The sequence below is a fragment of the Hyla sarda genome, unplaced genomic scaffold (assembly GCF_029499605.1).
Source record: "Hyla sarda isolate aHylSar1 unplaced genomic scaffold, aHylSar1.hap1 scaffold_332, whole genome shotgun sequence".
Lineage (NCBI taxonomy): Eukaryota > Metazoa > Chordata > Amphibia > Anura > Hylidae > Hyla > Hyla sarda.
Window position 1 is genome coordinate 53,972 of NW_026610065.1, and position 23,774 is coordinate 77,745.

A 23,774-nucleotide genomic window follows, 5' to 3' on the forward strand; every position below is an offset into this window, starting at 1 on the left:
ACCGGTGGGAAAACCGCATACGGGACAAAAATGAGCCGACCGGAGTCAGCATGTCACTCTGGTTGGCTCATTGAAATACATTACATACGAGCCGCATACGGCAGGTTTTAGCACCCCCCAGCCGTACCCGGTCCCGTATTGCCTAAAACGTCATGTGAACCCAGCCTCAGACATTCAAATTACCAACAGAGGTGTGCCAATTAAGGAGCACAGTATTTAAGTCGACCATGTCCAAGTCAGTCCTATTAAACCATTGATAAAGGGGGACCTCCCAAAAACGCATCTGGCATTATCCACCCTACTACTTTGACCAGTATTGTCACCTTTCTGCATTTACCAACCTTTGAGCCCATGCCTCGCAAGTGCTGCAGTCTCCCCAAACCAGGACCACCGCCGTGTGTGTGAGCTCCTCAAGCTCTAACTGCTGCACGAGGACACCTGGATCATCAGTGCCAGCACTATCCCAGCTGCCCCACTCCTGTCACCTCAAGCCGGCACTTCCACACTGCACTTAAAACCAGTGCAACCTAGCGATATCCATTGCTACCAACAATGCCCAATATCGCTGATTCTCATCAACAATCCCCGCTGACCTTCTGAAACCACAGGTATTACGTTCCCTAGGCCGGTAGCTACCCGCGCCAGCACGGACACCAGCTTCATATCTCAGCTGTATTTCTGTTACTAAGGCTGGGTTCACATCACGTTTTTCCCCATACGGGAGCGCATACGGCTAGGGGGAGCTAAAAACTTGCGCTCCCGTATCCCTGCTGTATTCCACCCGTATGTAATTAATTTCAATGAGCCGACTGGTTCACTAGTCAACCACGGTTTTAGGTCCAGTAGAAAACTGCATACGAGGAAAAATGAGCCGACCGGTTCACTTCGGCTGGCTCATTGAAATGATACATACGGCAGGCATATGGGAACGCAAGTTTTTAGCTCCCCCCAGCCGTATGCGCTTCTGTATGGGGGGAAAACGTGATGTGAACCCAGCCTAAGACTTATTCTTTGGATTTATGACAGATGCAATTCAAGACGGTTACTATTGAGATATTCATTATGCAACCTTGATCACACTGCCTGCAATCATTCTTATGCAATTTTAATTGAGACTAACTGACTCCTAGTCCTGCAAGGTAGCATTTCACACTATTCAATTACCTTATATATTGTGACCAATTTTTATCGTTCTATTGCAATATTACATTTACACACACATATCTATATATATATATATATATATATCTTTCTATCCATCAAGGGCCCTGCTCTGATTACAGCTTTTGATATTTGCTTTTTATATGATTTTTATCAATAAAAACATGTGATTATAGAGAAACCAGCTACATCCTATTCTGTTATAGTTTTTGTTCCTTAATTTTGTCTGCACCTCGAGATCTGAATTTCAGCTATTTTTTGATTGCACATGTCTATGGCACTTTTGGGTATGGTGTAACTCAGTATCTCGGTACAGACACTTATTTTATCCATTTTAGTGTGTAGCCACTCAATCTCTTTATATTTGTTATCTGATTGTTTAGGTACCTTATCTTACTTTGTTAAAAAAATATATATATTCTTGACTCCAAACAAGATGAAATACAGATATATCAGAGATTTACATGGCGGCTTAGCTTACGTGTAAGATTTCCCAGATCCGGTTTGACCATATGCGAATAGACAGGTGTTATAACCTTGGAAGACTCTGGTCAACAGAGGCTGGGCTACTTGTCTGTAAACTTCCTCCTGACTACAGGGGACACTGTCTCCAGGTTGTGCGAATGAAAAGCAGAAGTCGTACTGGAACACAAGCCTTTGGTTGTTCTGGGGATGATAAACCATCACGGTCTGGTCGGTCACCGACAGCACACATTTATGTCCACCAGATATTTCTCTAAAAAAATAAATAAAAAATGAATGAAAAATGTAGTTAAGAAAACGTCTTGTCTGGAAGAGACATTTTAATGCACCCCAAGCTGAAATACAGTGGCCCTCATTTACTATTACAAACCCGACATGTTTTGTTGGGTTGTGCACCAGATTCTGTCGCATTTGCGCCAGAAAGTCTGTCTGCGCCAGAATTTGCACCGGAATTCAAAAAACCCGACTAACTCTCCATTTTGCTAAGAAAACCAGAAAAAGGGGCATGGCCGATGGAAAAAGGGGGTGTGGTCTCAGAAAAGGGGCAATGTAGGCTATGTAGGGAAACCTTAGTAAATACCGTGGAAAAAAATTGTAGGGAAATAAAACCCACAAAGAAACCTACACTCCAGTGAATTGCATCATGAAGGAATCTCTCTCAAACAACTTTTACATGACACTCAATAGCTTCATTCCTGTTATCTAAAGCACTTCTGTCAGGCTAGGCCAGTGTTTCCCAACTAGGGTGCCGCCAGCTGTTGCAAATCTACAACTCCTAGCATGCCCGGACAGCCAAAGGCAACAGCTGGAGGGACCCTGGTTGGGAAACACTGTGCTAGGCAGACACTGTAGCAAATGCCCCGTCCACCAGTCACTGGCTGAGGCAGTGATTGACTAAGCTGGCAGTTCCGGCAATTTAAACGGGGACCTGGTGTAATCAGGATTGGTTGGGGGATCAAAGCAGGAGGGTATGCTTTAGGATTTGTGTCTCAGAAAAAATTAAGTAAAAATACTTTAAAAAAAAGGGATAGAGATGGTCCAGTAGTCAGGACTCTATACATTTCGCCAGACAGAATAATGATAAACAAAAGTAAGTGAAAAGTTATCAGGGATTCCATAGTACGTAATAAAACTTGTGCATATAAAATTAGAAAAACTTTTCTATTTTCTTCCTGAAACAGCACTACACTGACCATAAGCTTTGCTTTGTATTACAGTTTAGCACACCAGTCAAATAGGGCGAAAGGCCCTTTTAAATGGGAGAGTCTTCTCCACACACAACCTGAGAACAAGTGTGGGGCTCTTGTTTCTTCTAAAAACAGCACCACACCTGTTCTCAGATTGTGTGTGGTATTGCAGCTCAGTTCCATTTAAGTGAATGGAGCCAAGTTGTAACCAGCTCGATGGGGTGACCCCATGCTGCTCAGCACCCTGTCCCCTTCCACACCCACCACCCCCCATCCAATAGAACCCTTTTACCTTCACTAACCCCCCCTGTCTTCATTTGCGCTGGCAGCCGGCCGGCCCAGGTCTGATGAGGGACGTCACTCCGCAGACCCGCGCAGGAGGAAGTCAATGATGTCACTCATCAGGCTGCTTCCAGAGAGGAGAAACACTGCGCAGGCCAGGTGAGAGTGTGTGTGTGTTGAGGGGGAGGGGGGGGGTACTGGGAACTATACTACCTAATGTGGGTAACCTGCTACCTACCTAATGCTTCCCCCCTGGCAGTGGCACCCTTAACATCCACGGGCAACATCCCCCCCCCCCCATCAGCAGATCCTGCTGGTGGATGATGGGGTGCTACTTCCAGGAAGATGATCCTGCCGAAGGGTGATTGGGTGGATGATGATGGTGCTACTGCCCCCCCCCCCCCGGCAGTAGTACACTGCCAGGGGGGGCCAGTAGCACCCCAATCATCCACCAGCAAACCCCCCCCCCCCACCAGTAGCACCCCATCATACACCAGCAACACCAATCCCCCCTCCCGTGGTAATAGCATCAGCTAATGGATGATGAGAGGTGCTACTGCTGTTGTGGTATTGTATTCAGAGGGTGCACTGTATGGAAAGGTTATATTCAGAGGGTGCAGTGTGTGGTAGTATTATGGAGGGTATGGTGTGTTGGTATTATATTCAGAATATTTTTTTTTATTATTCCTTTATTTTTATTATATATTCATACAGAATAAATTAGTGTTCACATAGTACATATGACAAAATAAGCAATAAGCAAGAACAGAATAAACGCTTCTTGTTTTCATTCTCAAATACACCGTTGAATGAAATAATTAAAAGAGACATGTTTAAAAATTGGAAATTATTAGAACAAGACGAGGACTTAAAAGACGTAGCAAAAAAACAAGCCACTAATCACATTCAGAAAAAACAAAACAATAGGTGACACTATAAAAAATGTGAAGAAAAGGACCAAAGAAATGACCCCCAAAAACCGCAGTGATTGGCTGACTACATCCCCTCCCCCAGGTAACTATGCTTGTGGACAATGTTCACGACGGGATCCTAAGGACGGGAGCTTTAGGACCGTCAGGAATGAATGACCGAGCAGAGTTCGGGCCATTCCTGTGAGATCGTTCAGACCTTGCCTTATTACTTGGTTTCATTATACACGCAGGTGATTTGTTACTTGGTGAAGGCCCCTCCCTTTCCTTCCCTCACTCACCTTGTTATAAATCCTATAAGACAGAATGCACATGTAGGAGGCCAGAAGAAGGTCCAGTCCGGACCGAAACGGTCGTTGATTCTCCTCTGACCCAGCGTTCCTCTGGAGCGTCCCCCCCACACCTCTGTCCTGTTATGTCGAGAACTGCTGCTGACTGCAAGATTAGTCATTTTTCTATGCTAACTTGGTGAGTGTACCGTCTCTTCACTATTCTTCTATTGAAAAAAAAATACCATAGAAATACCGCAGGTCCTGCTATGCTATGGACAGGTAATTAACTTTTTATAAGCATTGATATAATACATACTTCCTAAGTAAGCTATTAGTGCAATAACTATCTGGATGAGAGGTGACAAGGGGTGAACTAGACAACGGGGACCCCGATGTCCTAGGGACTCTGGCTAAGGGGACCCACACACGCAGGTACCGGATAGGATACAGTACCGGGACACCACAACTGTAAATACTGGAATTTTTTATTCGAAGACCCCAACACGACATTATTCAGGACTTTCTCCCATGTAGGACCTTCCAGGGGGCCTATATCTCTTTCCAATTTATTTTTAATCTTATCTTGGAATATAGAGGTTTCATGAATTAAACCTCTGTAAACATTCCTCAGGGACTTCATTGTGCTCTGTGGTTACATAATATATATGTAAAAATTTTGCATGTTCCTATAATAAATTTCTCTATCACTAGTGTATCTATCCGCTTCCTTTAATTTAAGATAGAAAATTTCCTTCAAAAGGGTCTCAAGTCCCCCTGATCATTAAACTGATGTACAAATTCAATTCCCCTTTGAACCAAAAATTGCTTTTCCAAACCTTTATTAAATTCACTAAATGTATAATTCCCCCAAATCTTCGTGCATCCAAAACTGTGTCTTATTCCACAAATACGTTTTATTTCATTCCAAAACTTTATAGCATTTCTCAAAAATTTTGAAAACATTTTGATAGGTGCTCCCTCGGTTGTGACTCTAAGATTTCAAGATATTTCTATAGTCCTTTGAGTAAAAATTTATCATAGGTTCCAAGATGCTATTCCTGGTGTCTTGCTTTATATCCTGTACTTTTGCCACCAGGAGGTAAAATCTAAAATTCGGTAATGCCCATCCACCTTTCCCTTCTGTCCCTTCTGGAAGAGTAAGAGATGAGTATTTTATTTTTACTCGACCACGTCCCCATATAAATCTATTAAGAATTGCTTCTAGACCTTTAAACCAAGAGTTCGGTACCCATAGTGGAGCAGCCCTAATTACATACGAAATCTGCGGTAGAAAGATAATTTTTAGTGCTGCCACCCGATCTGCCTGTGATAGCGGAAATTTACACCATATATTAACTTTTTTCTAGATTTTTTCCTTCAAAAGGTTTAATATTTGCATCCATGAATGTTTTACTATTTGATATAACTTCTATCCCTAAATATTTTAAGGATTCACCTTTTTTTTAACTTGTTATCCCCTGATTATTTTTGTCCCTTCCACTACTGGCAATAGAAAAGACTTCTCCCAATTCATCTTCATTCCAGATATCTCTCCAAATTCATTGACAATTTCCCTTACTGTTGGTATCCTGTCATTAGGTTTATCTAAAAATAATATATTGTCAGCATATAAAAGGATCTTGTTCTTTCCCTTTATACCAAACCCCTTATATGTACCGACGTCCTAACTGCCTCAGCCAATGGTTCTATAATAATAATAATACAAAAAGGAGCATGGAGAGGGGGCAGCCTTGTCTAGTCCCCCTAAAAAGTGGGAAAGCACCTGTCAATCTTCCATTAATTATTATACTTGCAACGGGGCCTCTGTATAACAATTTCACCCATCTAATAAATCTTTCACCAAACCCAAACTGGTCCATATCTATCCATAGAAACTCCCATTCCACCCTGTCAAAGGCTTTCATTGCATCCAATGACAGGGCGGAACGGGAGGGATCCCCTTCCATCTGCATACTGGCCAAAACCTTTGCTATATTATCATGGATTTGCCTGCCTAGTATAAAGCCGGATTGACCGGGTGAATCAGTGTCTGTATTACCTCAACCAACCTACGTGCCAGAATTTTCACATCCACATTTAAGAAAGATTGGTCTCAATGCTGTGAGCTCTATTATAGACTGTTCTTTCTTCGGAATTCAGGTAATATTTGCCTCCATCATGGATGGGGGGAGTTTGCCACCCTTAAAAGGATTCATTAAAAACATTCAATAATATGGGCAACAATATTTCCCCCTATTCCTTATATATCCCCACCGGGATACACCATCCAGACCGGGAGCAACAGTTTTTCACTTTCTCCAGATTTATAGGTCTTTCAAGCTGATCCCTTAATACTTCCATGAGTTTTGGTAGCTTTATTCGCCCCATAAATAACTCCAATTTATTCTCAGAGAATTTTATATCTGATTTATATAAGCTAGAAAAAAATTCAAGGACCTTCTGCCATATTTCTTTAGGCTGAGTTACTATTTCACCTCCAGCTGTCAAAATACTTCCGATATCCATACTACCCCTTTGTACCCTCAATAATTTTGCTAACAGACTGCCTTGTTTCGCCCCTTCAATAAACTGTTCTTGTCCCCGAAAAAAGGCTTTATGTTGAGCCTTTTCCTGCAAACATTTTGTAAAATTATCCTGTGACTTTTTCAAACAAACAATCATATTGTATTTGTACCAGATTCCTAGCAAATGTCCTCTCCCCTTCCATAACTTCATCCAATTTTTTTCCCAATTCTCCAAATTCCTTCTTATAAGATATTTCCCTAAACAGTAATTCTTGAATGTAAGCTTTAAAGGAGTCCCATGCTATTTGTATCGATGTTGAAAGGTTTATGTCTAGAAATTCCTTAAGATGGTTTTCAATTAAATCTTTCTATCAATAATACTCAACCAATAGGGGTTTACCCGAAAATTACGCGAACGTCCCAACAACTCCCCACCAATCATAATCCCAGTTACCACTAAGCCGTGGTCAGATATTGACCCAGGGTGGTATGACATATCCTTCACCATTGGAAGACCACTATCATTACAGAACCCCAGGTCTATATGAGAGGCAGACTGGTGGGAATAACGCGAGAACACATCTATTGTCGAATATAATAGTCTCCAAATATCTTTCCAACCTAGTTCTCCCATTAATCTAGCCATATGAGTTTGAGGCGATTTTAACTGATCTTTACTCCTCCCGACACTCCTCCTATTTCTCTCATTACCCATTACATTGAAATCGCTCCAAAACAAACATCGGAATTTCCTCTTTCCCCTTTAAGAATTTCAGAAACAAATTCAGTGGACCCACCTGAAATGGAGGAGGAATATAAAAGAACGACCTGTTAGTTTTTAATAAATGTTGCTATGAAGCAATAGATCAAGGTGCATGTTGTGGATGTACGACCAGGTCTGTTTTTTTTAACTCTATTTGAATTGTCATAGTATATACAGTGGGTACAGTGTGTCATAGTATTATATTCAGTTGGTACAGTGTGTGGTAATATTATATTTATTCAGTGGGTACGGTGTGTCAGTGTTCTATTTAGAGGGTACAGTATGTGGCAGATTTATATTCAGAGGGTACGGTGTGTGGAAAGTTAATACCGTATTTATCGGCGTATAACACGCACTTTTTAGGCTAAAATTTTTAGCCTAAAGACTACCTGCGTGTTATACGCTGATAAGCCGCTGCAGTTCAATGATTTAAAGCGAGCGCTTTAAATCAATGAACTGCAGCGGCATTGCAGGTGCAGAGACCGCCACCGCTGCAGGCTTCTCTGTCCCTGCCTGTCCTGGGGTCTAGAGCCCTGCTGCCAGCCCTTCTCTCCCCCTGGCTATCGGTGCCGCTGCCCGTTCTCTCCCCCTGACTATCGGTGCCAGATTGCCGGCGCCGATAGCCAGGGGGAGAGAAGCGGCGCTGGCAATGGGGCAGTGGCGCCAACAGACAGGGGGAGAGCAGGGGCAGCAACACCAATTGCCGGCGCCGCTGCCCCGTTGCCTTCCCCATCCCCGGTTGTATAATTACCTATTGCTGGGGTCGCCACTCTCCCCCTACCTTTCCTGGGGGTATATCGGGGTATACGCATGCACACACACACGCACCCTCATTTTACCAAGGATATTTGGGCAAAAAAACTTTTTTTACCCAAATATCCTTGGTAAAATGAGGGTGCGTGTTATAGGTAGGTGCGTGGTATACCCCGATAAATACGGTATTCAAAGTGTGCAGTGTATAGAAGTATTATATTTAGAGGATAGTGTCTGGCAGGTTTATAATTGTTTTCATATAGAGGATCACAATCCGCCGACACAGTGATGAGCCATTTGGGCGTCACATTCTATATAGAGAAGATTTAGCTGAAGCAAGTCATGGCGTTATGTTCCATCTGAATTAGATAAGGAAAGACTACAGAGAAGACGTCACTAGAGATGAGCGAACTTACAGTAAATTCGATTCGTCACGAACTTCTCGGCTCGGCTGACTTTTCCTGCATAAATTAGTAAAGCTTTCAGGTGCTCCTGTGGGCTGGAAAAGGTGGATACAGTCCTAGGAGACTCTTTCTTAGGACTGTATCCACCTTTTCCAGCCCACCGGAGCACCGGAAAGCTGAACTAATTTATGCAGGAAAAGTCAGCAACCGCCGAGCTGAGAAGTTCGTGACAAATCGAATTTACAGTAAGTTCGCTCATCTCTAGACGTCACCTATAGTCACTGATATTATTGTGTATTCTCCTCACTATGTCCTATCAGAGCTGTAGTCACTTGTTCTACAGTTCTTATGACAGTTCTATGTTACAGTTATGATGAGTGAAACTACTGTTTCCAGCATAACCTTCCAGGGCTTGGTACTCCGCTGGAGTTTTTAATCAACTGGTGCCAGAAAGTGAAACAGATTTGTAAATTACGTCTACTTAAAAATCTTAATCCTTCCAGTACTTATCAGCTGCAGGAAGTTCTTTTTTAATTTATTTTCTGTCTGACCACAGTGCTCTCTGCTGACACCTCTATCCATTTTTGGAGCTGTCCATCGTAGGAGCAAGTCCCCATAGCAAACCTCTCCTGCTCTGGACAGTTCCTGATATGGAAAGAGGTGTCAGCAGAGAGCACTGGTCAGACAAAAGAAATTCAAAAAGAATAGAACTTCTAGTGGAGCATACAGCAGCTGATAAGTACTGGAAGAATTAAAACAAATCTGTTTATCGTTCTGGCACCAATTGATTTAAAAGAAAAATGTTTTCCAGTGGAGTATCCCTTTAAGTCAGTCACTCTGGGAGCTGTAGTTTAAAATTCTTAAAACTTCTTTAGCGCTTTCCCACTCTGTGGCAATTTGTATATTTGATTATTATACTGGAATTTTTCACAATGCGCCACACCAGTTGAGTGTCACAACAGGCCCAAAAAAATGACTTTGGGGGCCATGTATAACAGGCATCAATTGTAGTGAATGGGGCATTTATTGTGTACCCTTATATGCCATTTCATTTCAAGGCAAGTCTTTTTCTGTCATATTGTACCAGTTATACTGGATGTGGATTAGGTCAGAGGTTTCTTGCATGTATTTAGGTATTTTGCCATGCATATACTACACAGTTTATGGCACACCAAGTCTATAGGGCCTCTGTGCATTGCCATGAATATGGGGCCTAGGGAAGAGGCAACTTGTGAATAATCTACAACTGAGCTAAGGTTTCCCAATGATGAAGGCCATGGCTGCTCTGCTAAATGTAATAACTATAGAAAGTAAAGAAAACTAATATTTGCCTTTACTGCCCAATCCAGCCTTACCGATCATTTAGCGGTCGGACACGTACAGCCACTGTCACTGCTGCATTCTCTGGGACCGACTGTGACTGCCCACCGGATGCATGGCTTTTGGCCTGTAGTGGGTTTGTGACTGGAACAGCATTGGAATTAACATAAGGGGTATCGGTCAAGCCAGTACTGTAACGTGGAATAGAAACTTTGTCCATTATCCCACTGATACAGGGTTTTTGAGTCACAACTCTGTGTTCGACATCTTTTACGTTTGTTTCTTGTGTGGCAGATTGACAACCCATAGAAGATCTAGCACTATTAGCCTCTCTAGTAAGGCTTCTTCTGGTTTCTCCAAGCTCGTCTTCAAGAGAAGTGACTGCGTGTTTTTTAAGAAGAGGTAGTCTGCTTTTTCCTAGTTTTGACCCATCCATTGAACAGAATGACTGTCCTTGATGTGACCTTAGTTTGCTGGACACAGGACAGGCTGCATCAATATCAGAACACGGATCCCTTTTTTGAGCTGAACGTTTTTCTGTTTGGGAAATCGAAACTTTATTGCTTTCGATCACTTTAGTAGACTCTGTTCCTTTCCATTTTCCAGCAAAAAAGGCCTTTGAAACCATTGTGCCGAATACTTGAAGCCTACTTTGTGCACTTTCCTCAGTGGCAGCATTTGCTGGAATATGGACAGAACTGGGATTCGAGATGTTTTCACAGATTGTTGAGCTGTGCAGGGGAGTCACTGAATATGAAGAAGAGTACACAGAAAAAGTCTTCTTTTCTGGAGTGAAAGGTATGGTGTCTTCAATGACATTGATGGCCGAGGGAATGTCACACATTTTCTGAAGAGAAATAAAGAAAAAAATATATAATACACATATACCACAGATCATTGGAATTACAGACTGAACAATTATTGTATACAGCCAAATGTGAGTGCAAGCACAGCCATTTAATGTTTGGACTTTCAATAAGTTACAATATCTACACTGGCTACAGGGTAGGTTACATACAAGATATCCAAACTGGACAGACACAGTGAAGACCTACATTTTTTACACTTTTTTCCTCAAAAAGCCTAAACGTGGTGTGCTATTAGGCACAACACTTTACAGCTTTTAAGATAGTATGGCATATGGGAGCCGCTGGCCATCGGTACTGTTGTGGAGCGGTATGGAACTTTGTTAGGCTGGTATGTTTGGGGTGTTCCTAGCAGGGAACCCGCCTGAACTCAGACAGGCTAGTAGCACTTCACCACATGAAGATTACACAATGCAGAGATTAGCAGTGTTAATTCATTCATATAAACACACGGGTACATATAAGACAATTTATTTTTAGAGGCAAAACTCCTTGCTTGGACTGTGGGGGCTGTTGGCGCCAAGGCATAGGTCCGCCACTGCCAGAGGGCTCAGGGCCTGGGGTTTTGCCAACTGGCACATGCTCATCAATGGGGAAATCAGGACACTTACCCAAGATCCCTGGGTGAGAGAGCGTGGCTTTCAGCTGTATGTGCATAGAGTTAAAAACTTCTCAGTGTAAGCTGCAGGACCTGTGGCTTACATTGAGTGGAGAACGTGACTTCAGCCCCCACGCAGTGCAGGAGCGATTACGGCACTCATCAGCGCCTGTACTGAGGTGGAAGAAAGACACAGTCAGGCTGTGCTGGGGAAGAGATCGCTGCATGGAACATGAGGTTGATCCACTGTGGGAGATATACCTTCTTAATAGGGGGACCTTAATAGGGTGGGGGTGCTTTTGCTGACAGCACCATGCCATGGGTGCAAGGGGCACTAGGTACGCCTCTGCAAACACCTGAAAGAATTTATGAAGATGATATTCCTTCCAGAAGGGCTCAAAAATTATATTCTGTGGGCTTCTGTGCATGGATGCTGCATCAGGATCATATTATTCTCATGCTATTCTACTAACAAAATACCCCTTATATACACTGCTCAAAAAAATAAAGGGAACACCACTTCAAATCACACTTCTGTGAAATCACACTGTCCACTCAGGAAGCAACACTCATTGACAATCAATTTCACATGCTGTTGTGCAAATGGAACAGACAACAGGTGGAAATTATAGGCAATTAGCAAGATACCCCCAATAAAGGAGTGGTTCTGCAGGTGGTGACCACAGGCTACTTCTCAGTTCCTATGCTTTTTGGCTGATGTTTTGGTCACTTTTGAAAGCTGACAGTACTTTCACTCTAGTGGTAGCATGAGACGGAGTCTACAACCCACACAAGTGGCTCAGGTCAGGTAGTGCAGCTCATCAAGGATGGAACATTAATGCGACCTGTGGCAAGACTGTTTGCTGTGTCTGTTAGAGATGAGCGAACTTTTGAAAAATTCCATTTGGTCAATTCACCAAATTTTTTCAAAAAATTTGGTTCGATCCAAATTTATTTGCGGCGAATCTATATTAAAAACGGCTATTTCTGGCCTACAGAGAGCCTCAGTAGGGGTGTAGAACACTTTGCTTTGTTCTAACATGCATATGGAGTGTGCTGGGGTAGTGAAATACTGTTATTCTGTATGACATGCAGATTACAGGCATCGCTTTTAGAATCACTGCCGCAGAGTGGCACAATGACAGAGCCTGGAGGTGGCATCAGTATGAGAAGACCATATAGTGGCTGAATGACATCGTGGAGCTGGCAGCAGCATGAGTAGACACTAGGGCTTTACAATCCCCAAGATTAAAGATTAATTCTGAAATTTAAATTGAAGATTTATGGTAGCTAGTGCTACCACAAAATTATTTTAGTCCCAGCAGCATCAGTAAACCATATATTGGCTGAATGACACCGCCTGGGGAGGTGGCTGAAGCATGAGGAGACCATTGTAATTTAAGATTTTTAAATTGAAATCGAGGATTTTGAAATAGAAATTTTAACTCCCAAGTTTTAGTGTCCCAGGCCCCGGCGTGTGGGTACAGAGGACCAAATCTTACAAGGAGTCACATGGCAGCACAATGACAGAGCCTTGAGGTGGCATCAGTATGAGGAGACCACGTAGTTGCTGAATGACAGCCTGGAGCTGGCAGCAGCATGAGTAGACACTAGTGCTTCACAATCCTTAAAGGGGTTCTCCGGTGCTTAAACATCTTATCCCCTATCCAAAGGATAGGGGATAAGATGCCTGATCGCGGGAGTCCCGCCGCTGGGGACCCCCGGGATCTTGCACGCGGCACCCAGTTTGTAATCAGTCCCCGGAGCGTGTTCACTCCGGGTCTGATTACGGACGACTACAGGGCGGGCGGCATGTGACGTCACGCCTGCGCCGGCGTGTGACGTCACGCCCCGCTCCGCCCCGCAATGCAAGCCTACAGGAGGGGGCGTGATAGCTATCACGACCCCTCCCGTAGACTTGCACTGAGGGGCGGAGCGTGACGTCACACGCCGCCAGCCCTGTAGTCGCCGTTAATCAGTCCCGGAGCAAACACGCTCCGGGGACTGATTACAAACGGGGTGCCACGTGCATGATCCCGGGGGTCCCCAGCGGCAGGACTCCCGCGATCAGGCATCTTATCCCCTATCCTTTGGATAGGGGATAAGATGTTTAAGCACTGTAGAGCCCCTTTAAGATTAAATGATGAATTTTGAAATTTCCTTATGAAGATGTATGGTACCTAGTGCTACCATAAAGATATTTGTGTAATGTCCTAGGCCCAGCAGCATCACTAAACCATGTAGTTGCTGAATGACACAGACTGGAGGTGGCTGAAGCATCAGTAAACCATATATTGGATGAATGGCACAGCCTGGAGGTGCAAGAAACATGAGGAGACCATTGAAATTTAAGTTTGTTTTTTTTTTAAATGGAAATTTTACATTTTAAAATTGAAATTTTAACTCCCAAGTTTTAGTGCCCCAGGCCCCGGCATGTGGGCACAAAAAAAAAATTAATTTAACAAGGAGTCACATATCACCACAATGACAGATATGTGTCAGATATGTGTCATGGCACTACTCTGCCTAACATACTTATTGTGTATATGAGGGGAGTACAATACGCTTCACATTTTTATGAGAGCAGAAAAATGTTCTACAGTATGCTTAAAAACTCTGTATTTTTGTACAATACCAGCCGGTGATTACTTTTGCCTGGACATTCACAGTATCCAGGCCCTTGACAGATTAACAGGTACAAAACAGTACACTACTTAGATGTAGGTATGTGGTATGCAGTTATGCACTTATGAGGGCAAAAAAATGCGGTACCGTATGCTTAAAAAAAAAAAAAAAAAAACTTTTTGCACAACACCAGCAGTACACAACAGTGCTGCAGCACAACAAAGCTGTGTACTAAACACAAAATTGTACTCTGTCAAACACTATTAGGAATGGACTGCTGGGTAGTATAACCAGCAGATGATTTGTTGTGGAACAAAGACACAGAATTGCGCTGAAAAATTATTCCTGCCTCCTCTGCTAAGGTTTATGAAGTTGAGGCAGCTTGTTGAAATGTATGAGGCAACACAGCTATCTGCCCCTCTCTGTAATACTATGCTGAAGAAAGTGACTGGGAGGTTAATGGATGCAGTAAAAATCCTTTTCAGTGAAAAAAAACACTGCTCTCTGTCCTTCCTGATGTGGATGTGACCAAGATGTGAAACGCTGCTGGAATGAGCTTTTCTGTGTAACACACACAGCGATGTCTGTCCTCTCTCTATGCAGTGTAATGAATGATATGACGAACGGCAAAATGGCTGCCAAATAAACAGTATAGGGCTGTGACATCACAGTGGTGACCAACTGCTTATAGGCTGCATCCGATTCGGGGTCATTCCGCCTACTTCCCTTCCTGCCTTGCCTTACATCAGGAGATGTGGAGGAGGCCAACAACAGGACCGCTACCTCCGCATTTGTGCAAGGAGGAGCACTGCCAGAGCCCTGCAAAATGACCTCCAGCAGGCCCCAAATGTGCATGTGTCCACTCCAACAGTCAGAAACAGACTCCATGAGGGTGGTATGAGGGCCCGATGTTCACAGGTGGGGGTTGTGCTTACAGCCCAATACCGTGCAGGATGTTTGGTATTTGCCAGAGAACACCAAGATTGGCAAATTTGCCACTGGCGCCCTGTTCCCTTCACAGATGAAAGCTGGTTCGCACTGAGCACATGTGACAGACGTGACAGTCTGGAGACATAGTAGAGAACGTTCTGCTGCCTGCAACATCCTACAGCATGACTGGTTTGGCGGTGGGTCAGTAATGGTGTGGGGTGGCATTTCTTTGAGGGCCGCACAGTCCTCCATGTGCTTGCCAGAGGTAGCCTGACTGCCATTAAGTACCGAGATTAGATCCTCAGACCCCTTGTGAGACCATATGCTGGTGCGGTTGGCCCTGGGTTCCTCCTAATGCAAGATAATGCTAGACCTCATGTGGCTGGAGTGTGTCAGCAGTCCCTGCAAGAGGAAGGCATTGATGCTATGGACTGGCCTGCCCGTTCCCCAGACCTGAAACTGATTGAGCACATCTGGGACATGTCTTACTCCATCCACCAACATCACTTTGCACCACAGACTGTCCAGGAGCATGCCCAGGCATTGTAGGGAGTTCATACGGGCACGTGAAGGCCACACACACTACTGAGCCTCATTTTAACTTGTTTTAAAAGGACATTACATGAAGTTGGATCAGCCTGTAGTGTGGTTTTCCACTTTGGTTTTGAGTGTGACTCCATATCCAGACCTCCATGGGTTAATAAATTTGGTTTCCATTGATAGTTGAATGTGCTGACAACAAAATCACACATAATTATGTAAAGACAAAAGTATTTCATATGATTAGTTCATTCAGATCTAGGATGCATTATCTCAGTGTACCCTTTAGTTTTTTTGAGCAGTGTATTTTACTTGTATGCTTACAGCATTAGCTGCTGTGTTCAGTAGAACTCATCTAGAAGCGTGGCACAGCAAACTGGAGGAGAAAATTCAAAATCTAAATTTTTTACACTAACATGTGCTTGTAGACCCATATTTTTTATATTTACAAGGAGTAGAAGGAGAAAAGTACCCCCAAAATTTGTAACCCAATTTCTCTCGAGTAAGGAAATGCCTCATATGTGGATGTAAAGTGCTCTGTGGGTGCAGTAGAGGGCTCAGAAGGGAAAGAGCGACAATGGGATTTTGGAAAGCAAATTTTGCTGAAATAATTTTTGGGGGGCATGTCGCTTTTAGGAAGCCCCCATGGTGCCAGAAAAGCAAAACGCACCCACATGGCACACTATTTGGGAAACTACACCCCTCAAGGAATGTAACAAGGGGTACAGTGAGCCTTAATCCCCTGGTGTTTGACAAATTTTCAAACGTTGGACGTGAAAAGGAAAAATTAAATTTTTTTTTACTAAAATGCTGGTGTTACCCCAAATTTTTTATTTTTACAAGGGGTAATATGAGAAATAGCCCCCCAAATGTTGTAACACTTCCTTCTGAGTATGGAAATACACCATATGTGCTCTGCGGGCACACTACAGGGCTCAGATGAGGAGGAGCGCCATTGGGCTTTTGGAGAGAGAATTTGGTTGGAATGGAAGTCTGAGGCCATGTTCGTTTACAAACAATGTAATAAGGGGTGGAGTGAGTATTTACACCCCACTGGCGCTTGGCAGATCTTTGGAACAATAATTACATTCCATGAGGGGTGTAGTTTCCAAAATGGGGTCACATGTGGGGGGGGGGGGTCCTTTGTACTGGCATCAAGGGGGCTTTGTAAACGCACATTGCCTTCAATTCCAGCCTAATTCTCTCTCCTAAAGCCCAATGGCACTCCTCTTCTGAGCCTTGTAGTGCGCCAGCAGAGCACTTTACATCCACATATGAGGTATTTCCTTACTCAGGTAAAAATGTCACCAAAATTTGTAACCCTATATCTTCTATTACCCCTTGTGAAAATGAACTTTGGGGTAACATTAGCCTTTTAGTGAAACAAAAAATCTAATTTTTCATGTTCAACTTTAACAAAAATTTGTCAAACACCTGTGGGGTGTTAAGGCTCACTATACCCCCCCCCCCCCTTGTTAAGTTCCGTGAGGGATGTAGTTTCCAAGATGGGGACACATTTTTTTTTTTTGCATTTATGTCTGAACCACTGTAACCAGCAGCCACCCCTGTGCAAATGACCAGTTTAGGCCTCAAATGTACATAGTGCGCTCTCACTCGTGAGCCCTGTTGTGCGCCCGCAGAGCATTTTACGTCCACATAATGGGTATTTCCGTACTATGGGGAAATTGAGTTACAAATTTTGGGGGTATTTTTTTCCTTCTATCTCTTATGAAAATGAAAAGTATGGGGCAACACCAGCATGTTGTGTAAAAAATTTACACACCTCACTCCTACCCTTCAGGGTGATTGGCGCCAGACACCCGATTGACCCAGAAATGCTGTGATTTGCCAGTCTGAATTGAGTGACGAATCACAGCGATCGCCAACAAGGGGGGTCTAAGGACCCCCCTGGGCAATATGCCGGGATGGCTGTTAGATAACAGCAGCCATCCCAGCCTGATCACCATGTCCGAAGACGCGGTGATCATGGAACGCAGCGCAGTAAATATAAGCCGCGGTGCACTAAGTGACGCTTTACGGTGCTCGTCCTTAAGGGGATACTCCAGACACAAAGGTAATGTGAAAACAGGGTGTAGCCTGTCCTCTAAATCTAAACACAGTTTGTTTTTGTTGCAGGTTACAAGACTTCAGAATGAATGTAAGCCGTTGTACTAAATAAGAGTCTCTAGATATGCTTGTAGCACTTTGGGGGGGAATTTATCAAGACCAATCTCTCCGATATGGATCTAAATGAATGCCACACCAGTGCATAGGATATATGTAGAAGAATGCATCCCTGTGCATCAGGATGCCTGTGCGCTCTACCTAAAATCACCAGCACAAGTTTATTATGACGTGATCCGCAGAGGTCCGTCAGAACATTAAGCAATTTCAATATTCTGGCCCAGAACTTTTCAATCTGACTTATCAGAGGACAGACAAGGTTTGTATTGCACACTACTCTGGCCAAATCCAGGCTCTAGTCAACCCAGCAGGAGGATAGCAGGGAGACATCCTCACCTCACCGGCTAAAGCCAGACTAAACTGGTTTGGTTCCAACCCTTTGGACAGAGATGCTTGGACTTAGAAGACTCCTCCCCCAGCTTTTTTAGTGGTTTCTGCAAAGAAACTAGTTGAGGCAAGCTATGTGAGCAATGTTCCATGCATTCTTACATATATTTCTTGCACACCAGTGGTGGCAGCTGCAAACATTGAAATGTTAACCCTTTCTCAGCTATGATAGTATATGCTATATGCAGTATATATTGTATATAGTATATGCAGTAGTAGACTACATTTTGCAGAAAACAAGTTATGAATATTTAACTCATGATCGTGACACCGATTAACAACCCATCCACCTGACATTTCTACTTTAGCAGCTAAGAGACCGTCCCAGTCCACTACATCTACACTGATATGAAGTATGGTCCCATAACAGTATTGAGACTATCTTTGAGGACCTAGTGGAAAGGCTTCAGTACTCTAATATGCTTTGTTTCTATCTTGACTGTCATCCTTTGTAACGTTATGCCATTTCAAAAGCAAAAAAGTGCTAGATTTATGCCATGGAGTAAGGTCACCTGCCACTGAGCAAATTCCCAAGCAATGCATGGTCATATAGATAGCAAATGCTTATACAAAATACATTATAGGGAATGCTGTGTTTCCTCTGACTTCTCTCCTGTCCATTTGTCACTTTTAATAGATTTCTTGGGGAGAAGATTGATTGTTTGTGTTGTCAGACAACATGTGGGATGAATCTGTGTTCCGCTGAAGGCAGTGTTCTAGGTGCTCTGAGGGTTATCGCCTAGGGAGGATCCTCAGTTGTTCAGGTCCAATGAAGAAAGCCTCTCGCCTCTAATTATAGACCAGCATGCTCCTTGCCACATCTCAGCTCAGGGCAATTCCTTTGCAAATCTCTCTGTGGCCACACACCAGACATGTCTATCTTGCTGCACTGACATCACTACTGTGCATTGGCTTTCTACTCCCACAGCCCCCTGTGATGGTGACAATCCTGGGAAATAACTATTGCACCACAACCCTCCCTGGAATACAGAGTTAGAAATACACTGTCCCTTTAACCTCCTCCTATTCCCACAGGGCCAGCTATATCGTTCTACAGATTATAATTATTTACAATCGCCCCAAGGCAAAGAATGTGTTAAAACAAACCCTATCACACCACAAAAAAAACACATTTAATTATAGGAGAGCGGTCTGTGCTGACATTAAAAAAATAACCATTGCTCCTTCAAGGGATATCTAACTTAACATATCTCAATTTACAAATCTTTATGCAGAACTCTATGGTAGACACCGTGAGAGCTTACTACTGTTACATAATATACAGGTCAATGCAGAACAAAACAATAAAATGATAAACTAACATTTATTGTAATTTTTTAGTGCAGATTCCTTACTGAACAATACAAGTAAATTACATTTTACAAAACCTCTTACAAATCTCGCACAACATAGATCCATAAAAAAACAAACCATGAACTGTTCCTAGGGTAACTCCAGTGCTTTTAACCTTATCCCCAGGATAATGTTCAGAACACCAGCTCTCCTCATGTACTGAGCCGAAGATGAACAAGCGCTGTACTCCGCTCTCCCACAGAGATGCATGGAGGGGGCGTGTCGACCACATTCCGGGCATGGAGAGAGCCGGGCAGGAAATCACCCCACAATAAGACACTTATCCCCTAACCTTCGGAATAAAAAGTTAAAGAGGTACTTTCCCGGAATTATTATTATTATTTTTTTCTAAAGGGGTTCTCCGGTGCTTACACATCTTACGACACATTTTCTACGGCACCAGGTGACCCCCAACCCTAGCAACACCAGTGCTAAGTACTGGAAGTATTAAGATTTTTTTATAGGTCATTTACAAATGTTTAACTTTCTGGCACCAGTTGATTTAAAGGGGTTCTCCGGTGCTTACACATCTTATCCGATAAGATGCCTGCTCGCGGGAGTCCCGCCGCTGGGGACCCCCGTGATCTTGCAGGTGGCACCCCATTTATAATCAGTCCCCGGAGCGTGTTCGCTCCGGGACTGATCACCGGCGACCACAGGGCGGGTGGCGGGTGACGTCACGCCCCTGCTCCCGTGTGATGTCACGCTCCGCCCCTCAATGTAAGCCAATGGGAGAGGGCATGACAGCTATCACGTCCCCTCCCGTAGGCTTGCATTGAGGGGCGGAGCGTGACGTCACACGGGGGCAGAGGCGTGACGTCACACGCCGCCGGCTTTGTGGTCGTCGGTAATCAGTCCTGGAGCAAACACGCTCCGGGGACTGATTATAAATGGGGTGCCGCATGCAAGATCCCGGGGGTCCCCAGCAGCGACACTCCCGCGATCCAGCATCTTATGCAAAAAAAAAAAAAATTCCGGTATAATAATCACGGCGTGGTCCCACGTCATAGCGGGTCGGGACCCATGGCTAATAGCATGCGGCACTGATTAACCCTTTTGACAAAGTTGATCGCCACGTCTAACGTGAAACTAAACTACCCCCCCAGCTAGCTCAGTAGGTGAAATCGCGGCATCCCGAACAGCTGTAGGTCCTCCTACCTGCCTCCTGGTGTCCTGATCGTCAAACGACTGCTCAGTGCCTGATATCCAGGCATGAGCAATCAAGAGGCAGAATCATTGATCTATGTTATCCTATGGAATAACAACGATCAATGTGAAAGATCAGTGTGTGCAGTGTTATAGCCCCCTATGTGGGCTATAAAATTGCAAAAAAAAAAAAAAAAAGGAAAAGAGTTATCATTTAACCCCTTCCCTAATAAAAGTTTGAATCACCCCCCCCCCCCTTTCCCATTAAAAAAAATACTGTATTTATCGGCGTATAACACACACTTTTTAGGCTAAAATTTTTAGCTTAAAGTCTATGTGCGTGTTATACGCCGATACCGCCCCAGGAAAGGCAGGGGGAGAGAGGCCGTCGCTGCCCACTTCTCTCCCCCTGCCTTTCCTGGGGTCTAGAGCGCTGCTGTCGGCCCTTCTCACCCCCTGGCTATCGGCGCCGCTGCCCGTTCTGTCCCCCTGACTATCGGTACCGGCGCCGATAGCCAGGGGGAGAGAAGGGGGCAGCGGCACCCATTGCCGGTGCCGCTGCCCCGTTGCCTCCCCCCATCCCCGGTGGCATAATTACCTGAGTCGGGTCCGCGCTGCTGCAGGCCTCCGGCGTGCGTCCCCGGCGTCGTTGCTATGCGCTGAACGGCGCGGCGCATGACGTCAGTGCGCCGCGCCGTGCATAGCAACGACGCAAGGGACGCACACCGGAGGCCTGCAGCAGCGCGGACCCGACTCAGGTAATTATGCCACCGGGGATGGGGGGAGGCAACGGGGCAGCGGGGCCGGCAATGGGTGCCGCTGCCCCTTCTCTCCCCCTGGCTGTCGGTGCCGCTTCTCTCCCCCTGGCTATCGGCGCCGGCACCGATAGTCAGGGGGACAGAACGGGCAGCGGCGCCGATAGCCAGGGGGGTGAGAAGGGCCGACAGCAGCGCTCTAGACCCCAGGAAAGGCAGGGGGAGAGAAGCGGGCAGCGACGGCCTCTCTCCCCCTGCCTTTCCTGGGGGTATATCGGGGTATACACGCGCGCACACGCACCCTCATTTTACCATGGATATTTGGGTAAAAAACTTTTTTTACCCAAATATCCTTGGTAAAATGAGGGTGCGTGTTATAGGCCGGTGCGTGGTATACCCCGATAAATACGGTAAATAAAAAAACTGTAAATAAACATATGTGCTATCGCCGCGTGCAGAAATTACCAAATTATAAAAATATATCGTTAATTGAACAATGGCATACGCGCAGAAAATTCCAAAGTCCAAAATAGTATATTTATATCATGCAAAAAATGAATAAAAGCGATCAAAAGTCTATCAATACAAAAATGGTACTGATTTTTTCCAGAAGTACGACAAAATCAAACCTATAAGTAGGGTATCATTTTAATCGTATGGACCTACAGAATAAAGAGAATGTCATTTTTACTGAAAAATGTACTATGTAGAAACGGAAGCTCCTAAAGGTTACAAAACGGTGTTTTTCTTCAATTTTGTTGCACAATAATTTTTGGGTAAAATGACTGATGTCATTACAAAGTGGAATTGGTGGCAGAAAAAATATGGATTTTTAGGCGCAAAATTTAAAGTGTTATGATTTTTTTTTTAAAGGTAAGGAGAAAAAAATGAAAGTGCGAAAAACTGAAAAACCCCGGGTCCTTAAAGGGGTACTCCGGTGAAATTATTATTTTTTTAAATCAACTGGTGCCAGAAAGTTAAACAGATTTGTAAATTACTTCTATTAAAAAAATCTTAATCCTTCCTGTACTTATTAGCTGCTGAATACTACAGTGGAAATTCTTTTCCGTTTGAAACACAGAGCTCTCTGCTGACATCATGAGCACAGTGCTCTCTGCTGACATTTCTGTCCATTTTAGGAAGTGTCCAGAGTAAAAGGAAATCCCCATAGCAAACATATGCTGTTCTGGACAGTTCCTAAAATGGACAGAGATGTCAGCAGAGAGCACTGTGCTCATGATGTCAGCAGACAGCTCTGTGTTTCAAAAAGCAAAGAATTTCCGCTGAAGTATTCAGCAGCTAATAAGTACAGAAAGGATTAAGATTTTTTAATAGAAGTAATTTACAAATCTGTTTAACTTTCTGGCACCAGTTGATTTAAAAAAAAAAATAATCACCAGAGTACCCCTTTAACCCCTTAAGGACCAGGGCTTTTTCCGTTTTTTCATTTTCAATTTTTCCTCCTTAACTTTAAAAAATCATAACTCTTAAAAATTTTCACCTAAAATTATATATAATGGCTTAATTTTTGCGTCACTAATTCTACTTTGTAATAACATTATTTTACCCAAAAATCTACGGTGAAACGGGAAAAAAAAAATCAATGTGCGACAAAATTTATGAAAAAACACTATTTTGTAAGTTTTGGGGGCTTCTGTTTTTACGCAGTACATTTTTTGTCAAAAATGATACCTTATCTTTAGTCTGTAGGTCCATACGGTTAAAATGATACCCTACTTATATAGGTTTGAATTTGTATCACTTCCGAAAAAAATCATGAATACATGCAGGAAAATTTATACGTTTAAAATGGTCATCTTTTGACCCCTATAACTTTTTTATTTTTTGTGTTCAGGGCGCTTTGAGGACTCATTTTTTGCGCCGTCATCTGAAGTTTTTAGCAGTACCATTTTTGTTCTGATCAGACTTTTTGATCACTTTTTATTCACTTTTTTGTGGTATAAAAAGTGATCAAAAATGCGCTATTTTGGACTTTGGAATTTTTTTGCGCGTACGCCATTGATCGAGCGGTTTAAAAAGTGGTATATTTTTATAATTTGGACATTTCCGCACGCGGCGATACCACATATGTTTATTTTTATTATTATTTACATAATTTTTTTTTATTTTTGGAAATGCCGGGTGATGCAAACTTTTATTAGGGGAAGGGATAATTGAAAGGGTTAATGATTTTTTTTTACACTTTTCTTATGCAACATTATAGCTCCCATAAGGGGCTATAACATTGCATGTACTGATCTTTTACACTGATTGATCCATCTCCATAGGAATGGATCAATCAGTGTTTTCG

General features: G+C 43.6%; 1 pseudogene; it reads right to left on the reverse strand.

The window, feature by feature from the left end:
* The window catches only part of LOC130330293 (kinesin-like protein KIF14), a 79,635-nt pseudogene that overhangs the window by 51,505 nt on the left and 4,356 nt on the right, over positions 1-23,774 (reverse strand).